The 13,339-nt window shown below is 37.2% G+C and overlaps 2 long non-coding RNA genes across 2 annotated transcripts in view; one reads left to right on the top strand and one right to left on the bottom strand.

The window, feature by feature from the left end:
- The window catches only part of LOC134761783 (uncharacterized), an 88,505-nt gene that overhangs the window by 45,675 nt on the left and 29,491 nt on the right, over window positions 1–13,339 (top strand). The window lies entirely within an intron of this gene.
- LOC129060454 (uncharacterized) lies at window positions 1,240–12,449 on the bottom strand. Its single transcript, XR_008527191.1, has 3 exons — window positions 12,036–12,449; window positions 5,775–5,940; window positions 1,240–1,591 (listed from the first exon to the last, which is right to left on the bottom strand). It is a non-coding gene; the product is annotated as an uncharacterized LOC129060454 (long non-coding RNA).

Below are 13,339 nucleotides of genomic sequence, written 5' to 3'. Positions count from 1 at the left end.
ATGTACTGAGAATTAAACATTGACAGTAATTTATGCAACTATGGAGAATATGTAATATATTCTATATTTTGAAGAAATAATATAGAATTCTATGATGGAGTGGCAAGGATGAAGGGAGGAATTATATTTACAACTCATCCAAAAATGGCATCATGACAATTTATAAGCAAAAAAGTCTAGACCATGTACCTATTTTAACCCATCAAAAATTAATAGCTGCTTTGCCAAATACTGTTTTTACTGACATTCACTCTGGCATTAAAGAAAATGCAGGTTCATCTAAACATTTTTAATCCTTAATAAAGAGGAGGCCTGAACCGTGTTTACTACTGTATCCTATAAACTGTGTTTCTACTATAAATAAAGTCAAAGAAAAGATAGTAAACCATTATTTTGTTATTAATGGTGACATATTATTCTTTTTTTATAATCCTGTCTCTTTTTGTTTGTTTTGTAAATCAGATTTTTAAATATGGCCTATCTCTAACTATTTAGGCATATTTAATATAAAAATTATTTCAATCACTTTTAGGTTCCTTTGTTTAAATTCTGCCATTTTCTTTGAAGAACACACAAGTCTTTCACAGTATTAATCTGGTTGAAGGATTGTCCTCCCATATATTTACCAATAAAGACCACTGTAAGCTTCTCCCAGCTTCTCTATTAACTCGGGCTGCATATATACTAACATCTATACTAACAAAATGACTTAACTGAGTTGGTCCACTGGACTGAAAACTTTATATGTAACTCAACCAGTTTACAATGAATAGGTCAGTGCTTAAGTAGCAATATGAAGTTTATGCCTACACATACAAAAAAGAAAGAAAGAGAACAGAGGCAACCCACTTATTACCCAAATAATCCAGGTAAAGTTTTGAGGGAAGTCCTGACTTATTCAAGTGGAAATGGTTTTTTTTTCTTTATAAGAGATACCTAAAACTAAGTTGGTATAGCTTTAAGAAAGTTTCAAAAACACGGAAGACATGGAAGTTACAATTCCTGTAGGGAGCAGTTTTTATTGACTGTGCTTTTAAATCTAATGTTTGTAATAAGTCAAGAGATGTTAAGACTATATAACCACTAAAGAAACAATATAACATGATGTTTTTCTAATACCTGCAGTTTGAAATCCTGCATTTTTATAGCACATCTTATTGAAAATAACAAATCAATTTTCTCCAATTCAAACCTTGAGTTTAAGATGAAACTAAATAGTTTGAGAAGTAAAATATGCTTTAGTGTTTTATTATATTTAAGTGGAAGCAAAGGTATACATCAGGAATAGGAAAGAAAAATAAATTTCTGTACAGTTAGGAATTAAATGAAATTGTCAAATTTTACATTGAATGAAAGTTTAGATGTAATATATGCAAAGGCCATTAAATTTTTCATTTAAATTCATCATATCAGTTTTAGTTTGCCCTATTTCTCTGCATATCTTTTCTTTTTTCCCTGTTAATGAGTTGGTAAGAATACTGCATCCATTCTGATTAGCCAGCAGATAAGCAATGTGGAAACTGATTTAAAGTCTCTACCACTGGAGATGTCAAAACAGATGTTACTTTTCTTCAGGATGACAGCGCTGGGCCTGAAATGTCAAACATAATTAAAAATTTTATTTTCAAATGTACTCCACAGTTTATACGTACTGCAAGTATGTCTTACCTTTTGAACTTGTAGAGTGCTGTGCTCTGCAAAATGCGAGAGGCTTTATTTTACTTTAGATTCCATTTGGGAATGAAATCATTTCATCAATTGGTACCCAGAGATTTCCTTCTGAATTTGGCATGAAAAGACTGGCACTTCATTAAAATGTGCTCACAACTGAAAGAGCAGTTCTAGCAGGACTGGTTTCTCTCACCCTTCTATCTATGAATATCAAGGTTTTTCCCAGCGGGTTATCCAAGTTAGAGAGTAACTAAGGTATTTATCTTTAGGATGATATTACTTATTTCATTCCCTAAGAGGGAAAAGTTTGGAAGTCCTATGTTACTTAGTCATATTTCTTTATTGTTTATTTTCTGTAATGTTTTTGAAACTTGAGTAATAAAATACCTGGGAAAAAAATCTTTGTCTTTCCATGACATATGTTCAAAACAAAAGTACAGAACTCACCATACACATCAGAGAAAATAAGCATAGATTTGTGCTCTAATAGGTAAAATGAGGAATCCCAAAAGCTTGGGTTCTCCAAAGAAGATTCTCTGCCACAAAATGTAAGCTGAAGAGCCCTGACCCACCCACAACCACAACCAAGTACCCTATATCCAGCCCTGAAGGGTCATTTGTTATTCCCATATTCATCTCCTTTAACGGAGAATAAGTTTCCCAAGGTCAAGAAAAGTGTCATGTTTATGTGTTTATCAACTACAGAGGCTTCATGGTGCTTTGCACACAGGTAGCTCTCAGTAAATGTTTTTTGAATAAATGTAGTTGGAATGTTGGAAAGCCCCCTACACAGGACTTCTGCACTCTGAGAACAGGATAATGTGGCATAGTAGTCCAGAGCAGCAGCTCTTGCACTTAGCTGCTGGATTTTAATCTCAGCTCTATCACTTACCAGCTTGTGATGTTGGGTAAGTTATGTCACACTGCTATACCTGTTTCCACATATGTAATATGGTTATTGTGAGGATTAAATGGGATCATCCATATGAGATATTAGAACAGTGCCTGGCAGATAGTTAAGCACTCAATAAACACTAGCTACTATTGTCCCCCCTTAATGTGTCAGTGATATGATAACCTAGCAAAAGAGTCACCTTGCACCACCAAGGTATATGCATAAATGCTTAACTTCAAAAGATCTCTAGATAGTGGAGTTTCAGGCTGTGATTATTGTGAGCTAAGGAATTTGGAGAGTTACCTGTTGAAAATCAAAGAGATGCAGCAACTTTAATCATTCTGGATTACAAGGGATTGCTGAGTTTGAAAGGGTCCTGGGCAAATTTTTGCCTAGTCACTTTTCAAAAACTGTTCCTAAATGCTCATCTGGCCCCAAATAGCTCCCAAGGTCTCTCTTTCCCTTCTCTAAATATGGGTATTGTGCTCCTTCTAGAGCTTTATGCCCTGAGGATTTAGGCTGTTTATTATTAGTAAACTGAATTCCTTCTTGTCTTTTCCCTGATTTTAAAGAAAACACCACTGGGGGTCTAGTGTTAATACTAATATAAAATACTTATATTATATTAGAATATATACTAGTGTATATTCTAATATGCATTTTGTTTGATAATATCCTAAAATTTTTTATAACAAATTTTTTTACAACAATATTGCCATGTAAGATTGAAATTGGGCAGTAGCTTTCTTTTTTGCATGATCACACTCAAGCATAAGTAGCAATATTAAGATGATTTTTCAAAACAGGTCGGAAGGTTTTCTTATCCTTCTATGCTTTCAAAAGGTTTAAATAATATCTGAGTTATTTCTCATTAAAAATTTAAAATGGATCATTCATAAAATAATCTCAGTCCAGAGTTTCTAAGGTACAGTTTTGGACAATTTTCCCAATTGTTTATATTTATTAATATATTTGTCATTTCTATCTTTTCTTGAACCAATCTTGCTATTTTTATTTTTTCATTTCTTTGTATATTTCACTAATATAGTCAAAGTTATACTATTGAAAAATTAATCTTATATACCTAATTTCTTCATTATCTATGGTTACTTTGTTTTTACTTATTGCTACATTTGTCTAATTATGGGACTTTTTCTCCTACTGTTGTTTAATCTAGCTAATTGCTTATTTATAATTTTAAGTTTTTTAGACCAAATCTGTAACTAGAATTTTACTTTTTATCAATCTACCTTTTTTCTTTAACAACCCTCCTTCATAAATTTCTTTTTAAACATTTTATTTTAAATTGACAAATACAATTTTGCACATTTATCATGTACAACATAATGTTTTGAAATATGTAAACATTATGAAGTAGCTTAATTCAGCTATTCTTCATCTAACATCTGCATTACCTCACATAGTTATTTTTGTGGCAAGAACATTTAAAATCTACTTGTAACAATTTTCAAGAATATATTGTTATAGTCACCATGTTGTGCAATAGATCTTTTGAACTTTTTCCTCTTCTCTAACTAAAATTTTGTATCTTTTGACCAACATTTCCTCCATTCCTCCTCGTTCTATCAGCCAACCACTGACAACCAACATTCTATTTTCTACTTCTATGAGATCAACTTTATTAGATTCCACATATAAGTAAGATCATGCAGAATTTGTCTTTCTCTGTGTGACTTATTTCACTTAACATAGTGTCCTCCAGGTTCATTTATGTTGTCATCAATGACAGGATTTCTTTCTTTGTAAGCAGTATAGTATTCCAATGTGTATCTATACATTTTCTTTATCTAGTCATTCGTTGATGGATGCTTAGGTTCATTCTATATCTTGGCTCTTGTGAATAATGCTGCAATGAATATGAGATTGTGGATAATTTTCAACACACTTATTTCATTTCCTTTGGATATATACCCAAAAGTGGGGTTTCTGGATCATATGGTAGCCCTATTATTACTTTTTCGAGGAAACTCTATACTCTTTTCCATGCTGGCTGTACCAGTTTACATCCCCATAAACTGTGTGCAAGAGTTCTGTTTTCCCCACATCTTGGGAAACACTTATTATCTTTTCTCTTTTTGATAATAGTCATTCTAACAAGCATGAGATGGTACCTCATTGTTTTAATTTGGATTTCCCTGAAAAGTCAATTCTCTTTTAACTTAATACTTTCTCCTACTTTCCTTAGTTTAATTCATTGACTTCTGCGTTTATCTTTGACTCTTTACTTCTGCTTTCTTAGATTTATTTTGTTCTTTTTATAACCTCTCAAAAGAGTGCTTCATTTATTGTTTTTATTTCTTTTTTATATATTGAAAGTACCTAAAGTTATACATATGTCCTGAGTATATCTTTCCTAAAATCCCATAAGTTTTGATAAATAATGCTCTCATATTCATATACTGCATACAAGATGACATCTAAAACAATGTAATTCATAGGTTGAAAATAAAAGGGTAGTCAAAGGACAACCAGAAATACACAAATAAAAAGATAATAGGGAAATATCAATATTGAGCAAAAGTGAATACAATGTGTGGATCATTAAACAAAACAGAATATTGCTTTGTGTGTGTGCATGTGTGTTTATATGTGTCTGCACACATGCATGAATGATTTCTTCTTCAGGTAAGCTTCTTTTTTTAATTATTATTATTATTATACTTCAAGTTTTAGGGTATATGTGCACAATGTGCTGGTTAATTACATATGTATACATGTGCCATGCTGGTGTGCTGCACCCATTAACTCGCCATTTAACATTAGGTATATCTTCTAATGCTATCCCTCCCCCCTCCCCCCACCCCACAACAGTCCCCAGAGTGTGATGTTCCCCTTCTATTAGGGAGGGCATGGAGCAACTAGTCTCTCTTATATTACCTATGGAAAGATAACCCTTTACCAATATTTACTAATACTGATGTTGCAATTCCTCTTCTAGACATATATCTAACAGAAATGCATACATATGTGTCCTAAAGATGATAGTAGAACTATTTGTAATAGTCCAGAACTGGAAACAACACAAATGTAGTAAATGGATAAATAAATTATATTTGTATGTATATTTTCAATTATCTATGGTCAGATAAAAACTACTGTAAAACTTGATGGCTTAAAATGCCAATCTATTTTCTAAAATTCTGTGAGTTGGTTGGAACTTTCTTCTACTGTTCTTGTCTGAACTCACTCATGTGGCTACCATCATCTGATGTCTTCCCTGAATCTGCAGGCTGAAGATGGCCTTTGGAACATGGTACTAGCTGGCACCAGAGTACCTCCATTCTTCTTTCTGCAGATATTTTCATATTGAGTAGATTAGGTTGGGCTTTTTCACAGCATTATGGTCAAACGGTCTAAGAGAACAAGAGACAAAATTGCAAGGGATTTTAGTGCTGAGCTGTAGAACTTGCATAGTATGATTTCTTTTTTTTTTTTTTCATAGTATCATTTCTATCACAGTCAATGTTAAAGAAATCATAAGGCCAGCTTAGATTCAAGATGATGAAGAAATAGACTCCATCTTTTTTTTAATTAATTAATTTATTTATTTATTATTAATATACTTTACATTTTAGGGTACATGTGTGCAGTGTGCAGGTTAGTTATATATGTATACATGTGCCATGCTGGTGCGCTGCACCCACTAACTCGTCATCTAGCATTAGGTGTATCTCCCAATGCTATCCCTCCCCCCTCCCCCGACCCCACAACAGTCCCCAGAGTGTGATGTTCCCCTTCCTGTGTCCATGTGTTCTCATTGTTCAATTCCCACCTATGAGTGAAAATATGCGGTTTTTGGTTTTTTGTTCTTGTGATAGTTTACTGAGAATGATGATTTCCAATTTCATCCATGTCCCTACAAAGGACATGAACTCATCATTTTTTATGGCTGCATAGTATTCCATGGTGTATATGTGCCACATTTTCTTAATCCAGTCTATTATTGTTGGACATTTGGGTTGGTTCCAAGTCTTTGCTATTGTGAATAATGCCGCAATAAACATATGTGTGCATGTGTCTTTATAGCAACATGATTTATAATCCTTTGGGTATATACCCAGTAAAGGGATGGCTGGGTCAAATGGAATCTCTAGTTCTAGATCCCTGAGGAATCGCCACACTGACTTCCACAATGGTTGAACTAGTTTCCAGTCCCACCAACAGTGTAAAAGTGTTCCTGTTTCTCCACATCCTCTCCAGCACCTGTTGATTCCTGACTTTTTAATGATGGCCATTCTAACTGGTGTGAGATGGTATCTCATTGTGGTTTTGATTTGCATTTCTCTGATGGCCAGTGATGGTGAGCATTTTTTCATGTGTTTTTTTGACTGCATAAATGTCTTCTTTTGAGAAGTGTCTGTTCATGTCCTTCACCAAATTTTTAATGGGGTTATTTGTTTTTTCCTTGTAAATTTGTTTGAGTTCATTGTAGATTCTGGATATTAGCCCTTTGTCAGATGAGTAGGTTGCGAAAATTTTCTCCCATTTTGTAGGTTGCCTGTTCACTCTGATGGTAGTTTCTTTTGCTGTGCAGAAGCTCTTGAGTTTAATTAGATCCCATTTGTCAATTTTGGCTTTTGTTGCCATTGCTTTTGGTGTTTTAGACATGAAGTCCTTGCCCATGCCTATGTCCTGAATGGTAATGCCTAGGTTTTCTTCTAGGGTTTTTATGGTTTTAGGTCTAACGTTTAAGTCTTTAATCCATCTTGAATTAATTTTTGTATAAGGTGTAAGGAAGGGATCCAGTTTCAGCTTTCTACATATGGCTAGCCAGTTTTCCCAGCACCATTTATTAAATAGGATATCCTTTCGCCATTGCTTGCTTTTCTCAGGTTTGTCAAAGATCAGACAGTTGTAGATATGCGGCATTATTTCTGAGGGCTCTGTTCTGTTCCATTGATCTATATCTCTGTTTTGGTACCAGTACCATGCTGTTTTGGTTACTGTAGCCTTGTAGTATAGTTTGAAGTCAGGTAGCATGATGCCTCCAGCTATGTTCTTTTGGCTTAGGATTGACTTGGCGATGCGGGCTCTTTTTTGGTTCCCTGTGAACTTTAAAGTAGTTTTTTCCAATTCTGTGAGGAAAGTCATTGGTAGGTTGATGGGGATGGCATTGAATCTGTAAATTACCTTGGGCATTATGGCCATTTTCACGATATTGATTCTTCCTACCCATGAGCATGGAATGTTCTTCCATTTGTTTGTATCCTCTTTTATTTCCTTGAGCAGTGGTTTGTAGTTCTCCTTGAAGAGGTCCTTCACGTCCCTTGTAAGTTGGATTCCTAGGTATTTTATTCTCTTTGAAGCAATTGTGAATGGGAGTTCACTCATGATTTGGCTCTCTGTTTGTCTGTTGTTGGTGTATAAGAATGCTTGTGATTTTTTTACATTGATTTTGTATCCTGAGACTTTGCTGAAGTTGCTTATCAGCTTAAGGAGATTTTGGGCTGAGACAATGGGGTTTTCTAGGTATACAATCATGTCGTCTGCAAACATGGACAATTTGACTTCCTCTTTTCCTAATTGAATACCCTTGATTTCCTTCTCCTGCCTAATTGCCCTGGCCAGAACTTCCAACACTATGTTGAATAGAAGTGGTGAGAGAGGGCATCCCAGTCTTGTGCCAGTTTTCAAAGGGAATGCTTCCAGTTTTTGCCCATTCAGTATGATATTGGCTGTGGGTTTGTCATAGATAGCTCTTATTATTTTGAGATACATCCCATCAATACCTAATTTATTGAGAGTTTTTAGCATGAAGGTTGTTGAATTTTGTCAAAGGCCTTTTCTGCATCTATTGAGATAATCATGTGGTTTTTGTCTTTGGTTCTGTTTATATGCTGGATTACATTTATTGATTTGCGTATATTGAACCAGCCTTGCATCCCAGGGATGAAGCCCACTTGATCATGGTGGATAAGCTTTTTGATGTGCTGCTGGATTCAGTTTGCCAGTATTTTATTGAGGATTTTTGCATCAATGTTCATCAAGGATATTGGTCTAAAATTCTCTTTTTTGGTTGTGTCTCTGCCCGGCTTTGGTATCAGGATGATGCTGGCCTCATAAAATGAGTTAGGGAGGATTCCCTCTTTTTCTATTGATTGGAATAGTTTCAGAAGGAATGGTACCAGTTCCTCCTTGTACCTCTGGTAGAATTCGGTTGTGAATCCATCTGGTCCTGGACTCTTTTTGGTTGGTAAGCTATTGATTATTGCCACAATTTCAGCTCCTGTTATTGGTCTATTCAGAGATTCAACTTCTTCCTGGTTTAGTCTTGGGAGAATGTATGTGTCGAGGAATTTATCCATTTCTTCTAGGTTTTCTAGTTTATTTGCGTAGAGGTTTTTGTAGTATTCTCTGATGGTAGTCTGTATTTCTGTGGGATTGGTGGTGATATCCCCTTTATCATTTTTTATTGCATCTATTTGATTCTTCTCTCTTTTTTTCTTTATTAATCTTGCTAGCGGTCTATCAATTTTGTTGATCCTTTCAAAAAACCAGCTCCTGGATTCATTAATTTTTTGAAGGGTTTTTTGTGTCTCTATTTCCTTCAGTATTGCTCTGATTTTAGTTATTTCTTGCCTTCTGCTAGCTTTTGAATGTGTTTGCTCTTGCTTTTCTAGTTCTTTTAATTGTGATGTTAGGGTGTCAATTTTATATCTTTCCTGCTTTCTCTTGTGGGCACTTAGTGCTATAAATTTCCCTCTACACACTGCTTTGAATGCATCCCAGAGATTCTGGTATGTTGTGTCTTGGTTCTCGTTGGTTTCAAAGAACATCTTTATTTCTGCCTTCATTTTGTTATGTACCCAGTAGTCATTCAGGAGCAGGTTGTTCAGTTTCCACGTAGTTGAGCGGTTTCGAGTGAGATTCTTAATCCTGAGTTCTAGCTTGATTGCACTGTGATCTGAGAGATAGTTTGTTATAATTTCTGTTCTTTTACATTTACTGAGGAGAGCTTTACTTCCAAGTATGTGGTCAATTTTGGAATAGGTGTGGTGTGGTGCTGAGAAAAATGTATATTCTGTTGATTTGGGGTGGAGAGTTGTGTAGATGTCTATTAGGTCTGCTTGGTGCAGAGCTGAGTTCAATTCCTGGGTATCCTTGTTGACTTTCTGTCTCGTTGATCTGTCTAATGTTGACAGTGGGGTGTTAAAGTCTCCCATGATTAATGTGTGGGAGTCTAAGTCTCTTTGTAGGTCACTCAGGACTTGCTTTATGAATCTGGGTGCTCCTGTATTGGGTGCATATATATTTAGGATAGTTAGCTCTTCTTGTTGAATTGATCCCTTTACCATTATGTAATGGCCTTCTTTGTCTCTTTTGATCTTTGTTGGTTTAAAGTCTGTTTTATCAGAGACTAGGATTGCAACCCCTGCCTTTTTTTGTTTTCCGTTTGCTTAGTAGATCTTCTTCCATCCTTTTATTTTGAGCCTATGTGTGTCTCTGCACATGAGATGGGTTTCCTGAATACAGCACACTGATGGGTCTTGAGTCTTTATCCAATTTGCCAGTCTGTGTCTTTTAATTGGAGCATTTAGTCCATTTACATTTAAAGTTAATATTGTTATGTGTGAATTTGATCCTGTCATTATGATGTTAGCTGGTTATTTTGCTCGTTAGTTGATGCAGTCTCTTCCTAGTCTCGATGGTCTTTACATTTTGGCATGATTTTGCAGCGGCTGGTACCGGTTGTGCCTTTCCATGTTTAGTGCTTCCTTCAGGAGCTCTTTTAGGGCAGGCCTGGTGGTGACAAAATCTCTCAGCATTTGCTTGTCTGTAAAGGATTTTATTTCTCCTTCACTTATGAAGCTTAGTTTGGCGGGATATGAAATTCTGGGTTGAAAATTCTTTTCTTTAAGAATGATGAATATTGGCCCCCACTCTCTTCCGGCATGTAGAGTTTCTGCCGAGAGATGCGCTGTTAGTCTGATGGGCCTCCCTTTGAAGGTAACCCGACCTTTCTCTCTGGCTGCCCTTAACCTTTTTTCCTTCATTTCAACTTTGGTGAATCTGACAATTACATGTCTTGGAGTTGCTCTTCTCGAGGAGTATCTTTGTGGCGTTCTCTGTATTTCCTGAATCTGAATGTTGGCCTGCCTTGCTAGATTGGGGAAGTTCTCCTAGATAATATCCTGCAGAGTGTTTTCCAACTTGGTTCCATTCTCCCCGTCACTTTCAGGTACACCAATCAGAGGTAGATTTGGTCTTTTCACATAGTCCCATATTTCTTGGAGGCTTTGCTCGTTTCTTTTTATTCTTTTTTCTCTAAACTTCCCTTCTTGCTTCATTTCATTCATTTCATCTTCCATCGCTGATACCCTTTCTTCCATTTGATGACATCGGCTCCTGAGGCTTCTGCATTCTTCACGTAGTTCTCGAGCCTTGGTTTTCAGCTCCATCAGCTCCTTTAAGCACTTCTCTGTATTGGTTATTCTAGTTATACATTCATCTAAATTTTTTTCAAAGTTTTCAACTTCTTTGCCTTTGGTTTGAATATCCTCCCGTAGCTCAGAGTAATTTGATCGTCTGAAGCCTTCTTCTCTCAGCTCGTCAAAGTGATTCTCCGTCCAGCTTTGTTCCGTTGCTGGTGAGGAACTGCGTTCCTTTGGAGGAGGAGAGGCGCTCTGCTTTTTAGAGTTTCCGGTTTTTCTGCTCTGTTTTTTCCCCATCTTTGGGGTTTTATCTACTTTTGGTCTTTGATGATGGTGATGTACAGATGGGTTTTTGGTGTGGATGTCCTTTCTGTTTGTTAGTTTTCCTTCTAACAGACAGGACCCTCAGCTGCAGGTCTGTTGGAGTACCCGGCCATGTGAGGTGTCAGTCTGCCCCTGCTGGGGGGTGCCTCCCAGTTAGGCTGCTCGGGGATCAGGGGTCAGGGACCCATTTGCGGAGGCAGTCTGCCCGTTCTCAGATCTCCAGCTGCGTGCTGGGAGAACCACTGCTCTCTTCAAAGCTGTCAGACAGGGACATTTAAGTCTGCAGAGGTTACTGCTGTCTTTTTGTTTGTCTGTGCCCTGCCCCCAGAGGTGGGGCCTACAGAGGCAGGCAGGCCTCCTTGAGCTGTGGTGGGCTCCACCCAGTTCGAGCTTCCCAGCTGCTTTGTTTACCTAAGCAAGCCTGGGCAATGGCGGGCTCCCCTCCCCCAGCCTCGCTGCCACCTTGCAGTTTGATCTCAGACTGCTGTGCTAGCAATCAGCGAGACTCCGTGGGCATAGGACCCTCTGAGCCAGGTGTGGAATATAATCTCCTTGTGCGCCGTTTTTTAAGCCCGTCGGAAAAGCGCAGTATTCGGGTGGGAGTGACCCGATTTTCCAGGTGCCGTCTGTCACCCCTTTCTTTGACTAGGAAAGGCAACTCCCTGACCCCTTGCGCTTCCTGAATGAGGCAATGCCGCACCCAGTGACCTGCGCCCACTGTCTGGCACTCCCTAGTGAGAGGAACCCGGTACCTTAGACGGAAATGCAGAAATCACCCGTCTTCTGCGTCGCTCACGCTGGGAGCTGTAGACCGGAGCTGTTCCTATTCGGCCGTCTTGGCTCCTGCAACTCCATCTTTTGATAGCAGGAGAAGCAACATCACGTTGCAAAGGGGTGTGTACACAAAAGGGCATGATATATTGGGAGGCGTTATTATAGCAATCTACCACAACCAATATATAGCAATGACAATAAATGAATTAGTGCTACATGCAACAACAGGGATGAACCTCACAATGTTGAGTGGAAGAAGCAAGTCACAAAAGAATAAACATTTCGTGTCCCATTTATATAAAATCCAAAAATGGGCCAAACTAATACATGGTGTTAGAAGTCAAGAGAGAGTGTAAGAAGCACTTCTGTGGGACCATTAATGTTTTATTTCTAGACACATGCAGTGGTTACGTGGGAATTTTCACTGTGTGGTAGTTTGTTGATCTTTTTGTTCTTTCAATTTATGTAATTTTCTATATATATATTTCAGAAGAATTTTTAAAAGAAAACAAAATAAAAACAAAAACAAAATAATTTAGAAATCATGCCAGTAAATTCTCATTAATTTAATATTTACCTGGGTACTATTCAATGCCTTTCCTGGAAAATGCACTAATGGTTACTGTATTAGACTACTTTTTGCATTTCTATAAAGAAATGCCTAAGACTGGGTAAAATTTAAGAAGAGAAAAAGGTTTAGTTGGCTCATGGTTTTGCAGGCTGTGCATGAGGCATAGTGCTGACATTTGACTCTGGTTAGGCCTCAATAAGTTTACAATCATGACAGAAGGTAAAGGGGGAGTAGTAAGTATATCACATGGCAAGAGAGGAAGAACGATAAAGTGAAAGAGTTGGTCCCAGACTCTCTTAAACAACCAGATTTCCCGTGAACTACCAGAGTGAGAACTCATCTATCACTAAGGGGATGGTGCCAAGCTATGCATGAGGAATCTGCCCCCATGAGCTAATCACCTCCCACCAGGCCTCATCTTCAACATTGGGAATCACATTTCAACATGAGATTTAAAGGGGACAAACATTGCAACCATAAAATTCTGCTCCTGGTCCCCCAATTCTCATGTCCTTCTCACATTTCAAAATACAATCGTGCCTTCATAATAGTCTTAACTCATTCCAGCCTTAACTCAAAGTTCCTAAAGTCCAAAGTCTCATCTGGAGATGAGTTCCTTCCACCTATGAGCCTGTGAGATAAAAATCAAGTTATTTATTTTTATGATACAATGGTGCTACAGGCATTGGGTAAACATTACCATCCCAAAAC

The sequence above is a fragment of the Pongo abelii genome, chromosome 6, assembly GCF_028885655.2.
Source record: "Pongo abelii isolate AG06213 chromosome 6, NHGRI_mPonAbe1-v2.0_pri, whole genome shotgun sequence".
NCBI classification, from domain to species: domain Eukaryota; kingdom Metazoa; phylum Chordata; class Mammalia; order Primates; family Hominidae; genus Pongo; species Pongo abelii.
This window is presented reverse-complemented; position numbering and strand designations above follow the sequence as displayed.